This window comes from Eumetopias jubatus, unplaced genomic scaffold (genome assembly GCF_037043125.1).
Source record: "Eumetopias jubatus isolate StellerSeaLion01/CBP00866 unplaced genomic scaffold, mEumJub1_p1.0 scaffold_11, whole genome shotgun sequence".
NCBI classification, from domain to species: Eukaryota; Metazoa; Chordata; class Mammalia; order Carnivora; family Otariidae; genus Eumetopias; species Eumetopias jubatus.
The window spans coordinates 75,072,545-75,079,333 of NW_028274817.1; the positions used below are offsets into that span (position 1 = coordinate 75,072,545).

At 34.1% G+C, this 6,789-nt stretch overlaps 1 pseudogene; it reads left to right on the plus strand.

Moving 5' to 3' along the window:
* Window positions 1-4,331: 4,331 nt before the first annotated feature.
* Window positions 4,332-6,587, plus strand: LOC114226484 (60 kDa heat shock protein, mitochondrial pseudogene; annotated as a pseudogene).
* The last annotated feature ends 202 nt before the right edge of the window (window positions 6,588-6,789 follow it).

Below are 6,789 nucleotides of genomic sequence, written 5' to 3' on the forward strand. Positions count from 1 at the left end.
TAATGGATGTTGTATTTTCTTAAACACTTTTTCTGCATCCACTGAGAGTATAATATGATTCTTATCCTTTCTTTTATTAAAGTGGTACATCATGTTGATCACTTTGTAAATATTAAACCACACCTGCAACCCAGGAATAAATCCCACTTGATTGTGGTGAATGATTCTTTTAATATATTGTTGGATTCAACTTACCAGTATTTTGTTGAGAATTTTTGCATACACGTTCATTAGGGGTAATGGCCCATAGTTCTTTTTTTTTTTTTTTTGAGTGGGGTCTTTGGTTTTGGAATCAGGGTAATGGTGGCCTGATAGAATGAGTTAGGAAGTTTTCCTCCCATTTCTATTTTTTGGAACAGTTTGGGAAGAAAAGGTATTAACTCTTCTTTAAACGTTTGGTAAAATTCGCCTGTGAAGCCCTCCCTGGACTTTGGTTTGTTGGGACTTTGTTGATTACTGATTCAATTTCTTTACTGGTTATTGGTCTGTTCAATTTTCTATTTCTACTTGTTTCAGTTTGGTAGTTTATATGTTTCTAGGAGTTTATCCATTTCTTCCAGATTGCCCAAATTATTGGCACATAATTTTTCATAATATTCTGTTGTAATTGTTTGTATTTCTGTGGTGTTGGTTGTGATCTCTCCTCTCTCATTTGTGATTTTATTTATGTGGGTTCTTTCTCTTATTTTCTGATAAGTCTGGCTAGGGGTTTATCAATTTTATTAATCTTTTTCAAAGAAACTGTTCTTTGTTCCCTTAGTGTTCATTTGATTCCCTTTCCCTTCACATTGTTAGGGAATTTTGTTGTCCACAAAGTACACTCACATTTATTATCTCAAGTTATTCACACAAAATTATATGAGATATGGATTATTTTCCCATGTTAGAGATGAGAAAACTGAAGTTCAGATAGATGAATGGCTATAGAAGATACAATATATATACAATGGAATATTATTCAGCCATAAAAAAGAATGAAATCTTGCCATCTTCAACAATAGGGATGGAGCTAGAGAGCATAATGCTAAGTGAAATAAGTCAGTTAAAGAAAAATACCACACAAATAACTGAAGTTCAGATAGATGAATCACTATAGAAGATATGATATATATACAATGGAATATTATTCAGCCATAAAAAAGAATGAAATCTTGCCATTTTCAACAATATGGATGGAGTTAGAGAGTATAATGCTAAGTGAAATGTCAGTTAAAGAAAAATACCACTCAATTTACTCATATGTGGAATTTAAGAAAGAAAACAAATGATCAAATTTAAAAGAGAGAGAGAAAGAGAGACAAATCAAGAAACAGACTGTTAACTATGGAGAACAAACTGATGGTTGCCAGAGGAGAGGTGGGTGGTGGGGATGGATGAAATAGGTGATGGGGATTAAAGTGTACGCTTATCATCATGAGCACTGAGTAATGTACAGAATTGTTGAATCGCTATATTGTACACCTGAAACTAATATAATACTGTATGTTAACTATACTGGAATTAAAATTTAAAAAAACTTAATAAAGAGGGCATGTGTTGTGAAGAGCACTGGGTATTATATGCAACTAATGAATCATTGAACACTACCACAAAAACTAATGATATATATTTGTTGGCTAACTGAACATAATAAAAAAAATAAATAAAAGAAAACTGTGTATCAGAGAGGCAGAACTAAAATTCAAATTCAGGTTCTTTGACTACAAATCAAAAGCTCTTGCCACTATACCACAGTTGCCAATAATTTTTATTAGACAGTTATAAAAAACAATTAAAAGTTTAAACACCATGTGGAAGAACTTCTAAAGACTATAATTTAATAAAATTAAATCAATATTTCCACTTTTCTTTGAAACTATGACCTCAGCCTAGCAACTCCGTATTAGACATGTCACCAGAGGCAAGGGAAACAAAAGCAAAAATGAACTATTGGGACTTCATGAAGACAAAAAGCTTCTGCAATGTGAAGGAAACCTAAACATTTCTAAATTATGAAAATAAAAGAGGCTTAAATTCCTTAGACTGATCAAATGTCCAAAGGTATGTGACATGAGTCTACAATCAGTTGAAATAAACTTTAAACTGCTGCTTTAACTAAATAAATAAAGCACATTTCATAATAGAAGGCTACATTTCTATACTTACCTGCTCTAGGTACATATATTTGCTCTAGAAAATTTGGTTTCCATTTACATACTATCTAAAGAAACTCAGAAGAATCAAAAAGAAAAATGTCAGAACCACAGCCATTTCACTACTGAGAATAGTTGCTTCTTTCTCTAGCACTGCCTTTTCCTTAGGTGCATATATTGGGGTTGCTGAAGAATTTTCTGAATATACTATGTCAGAAACTTTCCTCAGAAAATTAAAATTAAATATAGGTTTAATTCTTCATAAGAAAACCATGAAATTATATAGTTATAGCTTTTTTTAGATATTAGTCTTCTTTACATACAATGTTAGAAGTCAGAGAGACCTGTGTCTAAAACACAACCCTAAACTTAATAGCTGCATGGCCTTGGATAAGTCAAATAATCTATTCAAGACTGTTTTCTATGTGTAAAATGAAGATAATACCACATACGTCATAGGATTATTATGAGGATTAAATGGGATAACACATATTTTGATACTTGGTTAGTAAATCTCAATAAAAGTTCATTTTCTCTTACTCCCTCCTAGACCTATTTCCTGTTAAAAAATCTAAAAAACTAAGAATAAAATCTTCTTCAGATTTTCACTACCACTTTGATAGCTCAACTTTTCTGAAAGTAAACTTAATTTTCTTATAAAAGTAGTCACAGCTTGTCATATTATACAGATCATGACAATCTTCTTACAATAGTCTACTCTAACACAAAAAGCCCTCAACAACAATAACCACCAAAGTACCTACCTCTTAACTTTTCCAATGTCTGGCACATATCCTCGACCAGCTTAATTCTACTTTGGAGGTCTATAGTCCACATCTGTATTTCTTACTTGTGTGGCTTATTCATCATATCATGGTTTTTTATCCTCTGTTGCTGAGTCAGAATTGTAAAAAATAATCCAAAGCCGTGGAATGAGAGATTCCTATAGAGTTACATAAGCAGAAGGCAAACCTATGGTGAGAATTCAATAAATCATTCTCTGAAACACATTTTACCCATTTAAAGTTCTGTACTACAGTCAGGACAGCAAAAGATTTGGATCTCGAAGGTTGATAGTTCTTCTCAATGATTGTGCCAATCTGAGGTGTTTTATATATATTGACTCAGAATCTTCTATAGGCCTAAGAGAACTTATCTCGTAACTATGGATAAGACTCAATCTAAAAGAACCATAGCCAAATTACGTACACACACACACACACACACACACACACACTTAAAAGAGAAAAACATATATGAACAGTGAATTTAAGGAGAACTACTTTATCTAGACTTTTCATTAAGTAGCAGAATATTTCCAGATAGATCCTATGTACAGTTTGCAGATTAAGTATTACTATTCCCTCTTGTTGATCTATGCAAAGTGAAGTAAGATCATAAATGTTAAAGGACCACAATTTAGAATAAACATTAATTTCCTAAAGACTTGGAATTTATATTTCCACCTTAGAGAGACTTTTCTATTTTTTAGTTCATTTGCAGTCATATTAACTAAAAAGTCACACATACAATTTACAAATTTGACAGAAACAAGAAAAATACTTGGATAAAACTAGCCTTGAAATTTCTTACTTATTTCCTTCTACTTCACTTCAAAATAAATGGATGAATCATCTTCCTGAAAAATTTAAAATGTTAAATTATTATACTAATAACCAATTATCAATTTATAACTTAAAGTTACTTAAAACATGTTTCTCAACTAGAAGTTAGAGCATTAAACCATGGTCTAGGAGCAAATTATGGCCTAACAAAGGATTGTGGAGGTCCTTATCATTATTTCCACTTACTAGCTTTATGTATTTTTTCATTCCCTGAATATTACTTTTAGTAGTGTGGTAACTACACTTTCCAAACTTTAAATTTGACCATAATATCTCATAAATAAGGTTTTTGTGTTGCTTCTTGGTGCCAGATGCAATCCAAAAAATATAACTTGGACTTTGAAAAAACTGGAACTTATGGAACACTCTGATGGCTTGGAAAGATAATGGGAGATAATTCTTGAAATTAAATATGTCTTGGAAAATTAGGTTACTATATGAATAGGACATCTGAGTGAATGATACTGGATAGGTAAAAAAATTTGTTGAAATTCACAACAGGAGGAACTCTTCCCCTCATTTGCATCCTACAACTTGCTTGACTGATGGCACACCCTGTGGTTGCCCCACAGAAATGCCTTGATTACCTGCAGTTCTTCCTGAAATTAGGCCAGTGCCCAGGGCACTGGCTCCTCATCTCATTCAGACTCATTCCAAAGAAGTAAAATTTGGTGTAGATGCCTGAGCTTTAATGCTTCAATGTGTAGACCTTTTAGTCGATGCTGTAGCTGTTACTGTGGGGCCAAAGGGAAGAACAGTGATTATTGAACAGAGTTGGAAAAGACCCAAAGTAAAAAAAGATGGTGTGACTTTTGCAAAGTCTATTGGCTTAAAATATAAAAATATCGGCACTGAACTTGTTCAAGATATCAGTAACATAAATGAAAGAGGCTGGGGGTGGCACCCTTACTGCTATTTTCCTAGCACACCCTATTGCCAAGGAAGGCTTAGGAAAGATTAACAAAAGTGCTAATCCTGTGGAAATCAGGAGAGGTGTGATGTTAGCTGTTGATGCTGTAATTGCTGAACTTAAGAAGCAGTCTAAACCTGTGACAACCCCTGAAGAAATTGCTCAGATTTCTACGATTTCTGCAAATGGAGACAAAGAAATATGCAACATCATTTCTGATGTAATGAAAAAAACTTAGAAGAAAGGGAGTCATCACAGTAAAGAATGGAAAAACACTAAAGGATGAATTAGAAATTATTCAAGGCATGTAGTTCAAGTGTGAGTATATTTCTCCATATTTTATTAATACATCAAAAGGTCAGAAATGTGAATTCCATTATTCTATATTCTATTGAGGTGAAAAGAAAGTTTCCAGAGTCCAATCCACTGTATCTGTTCCTGAAATTGCCAATGCTCCCCATTAGCCCTTGGTCATAATTGCTAGATGTTGATGTAGAAGCTCTGAATAAACTCATTTTGAATAGGCTAAAAATTGATCTTTTGGTTGTAGCAGTCAAAGATCTAGGTTTTGGTGACAATAAAAAGAACCACATTAAAGAGATGGCTGTTGCGACTGGTGGTGCAGTGATTGGAGAAGAGTGATTGACACTAAATCTTGAAGAAATTCAGCCTCATGACTTAGCAAAAGTTGGAAAGGTCATTGTGACCAAAGATTATGCCATGCTCTTGAAAGGAAATGGTGACAAGGCTCAAATTGAAAAATGTTTTCAAGAAATCATCAAGAAGTTAGATGTCACAACTAGTGAACACGAATAGGAAAAACTGATTGAACCTCTGGCCAAACTTTCAGATAGAGTAGCTGTGCTGAAAGTTGGTGGGACAAATGATGTTGAAGTGAATGAAAAGACAGACGGAGTTACAGATGCCCTCAATGCTACATGAGCTGCTGTTGGAGGCATTGTTCTGGGAAGGGGTTATGTCATGGTTTGGAGCATTCCAGCTTTGGATTCAATAATTCCAGGTCCTGGGGTGCCTGGGTAGCTCATTTGGTTAAGCGGCTGCCTTTGGCTCAGGTCATGATCTCAGGGTCCTGGGATAGAGCCCCATGTTGCATCAGATTCCATGCTCAGTGGGGACTCTGCTTCTCCCTCTCCTTTTGTCCCTCCCCCTGCTTGTGAGCTCTCTCTCTCTCAAATAAATAAATAAAATCTTTTAAAAATACATTATGTGTTAAAAAAAAAGAGAGAGAAGATAGTAGGAAGGGAAAAATGAAGGGGGGAAATCAGAGGGGGAGATGAACCATGAGAGACTATGGACTCTGAGAAACAAACTGAGGGTTCTAGAGGGGAGATGGGTGGGGAGATGGGTTAGCCTGGTGATGAGTATTAAAGAGGGCACGTATTGAATGGAGCACTGGGTGCGAATGAATCATGGAACACTACATCAAAAACTAATGATGTAATGTATGGTGATTAACATAATAAAATAAAATAAACATAATAATAATAATTATTATTAACATATTAAACATAATTATTATTAACATGATAAAATAAAATTTAAAAAAATAATTCCAGCTTCTGAAGATCAAAAAATTGATACAGAAATTATTAAAAGAACACTCAAAATTCCTGCAGTGACCATTACTAAGAATGCAGGTATTGAAGGATCACTAATAATTGAGAAAATTATGCAAAGTTCCTCAGAAATGGGTATGATGCTATGCTTAGAGATTTTGTGAATATCGTGGAAAAGGGAATAATTGACTCAACTAAGGTTGTAAGAACTGTTTTATTGGATGCTGCCAGAGTGGCCTCTCTGTTAAGTACAGCAGAAGATCTAGTCACGGAAATTCCTAAAGACGCTGGAATGGGTGGAATGGGTGGAATGGGATGTGATATGGGAGGTGGCATGTCCTGATTCTTATAATAGTGTTTTATTAATAAACTGTGAGATGAAGTTCAATGCAGTGATCCTTACCAATAACTTAGAGAAATCAGTTGAAGCAAATGACTGAAGAAAAGCCTGGCTGATGTTTAAGAAAAAACTATAACCAACAGTTACTGGTTTCAGTTAACAACATATAATGGTTTACTGCTGTCATTGTCAATGCCTACAGAAA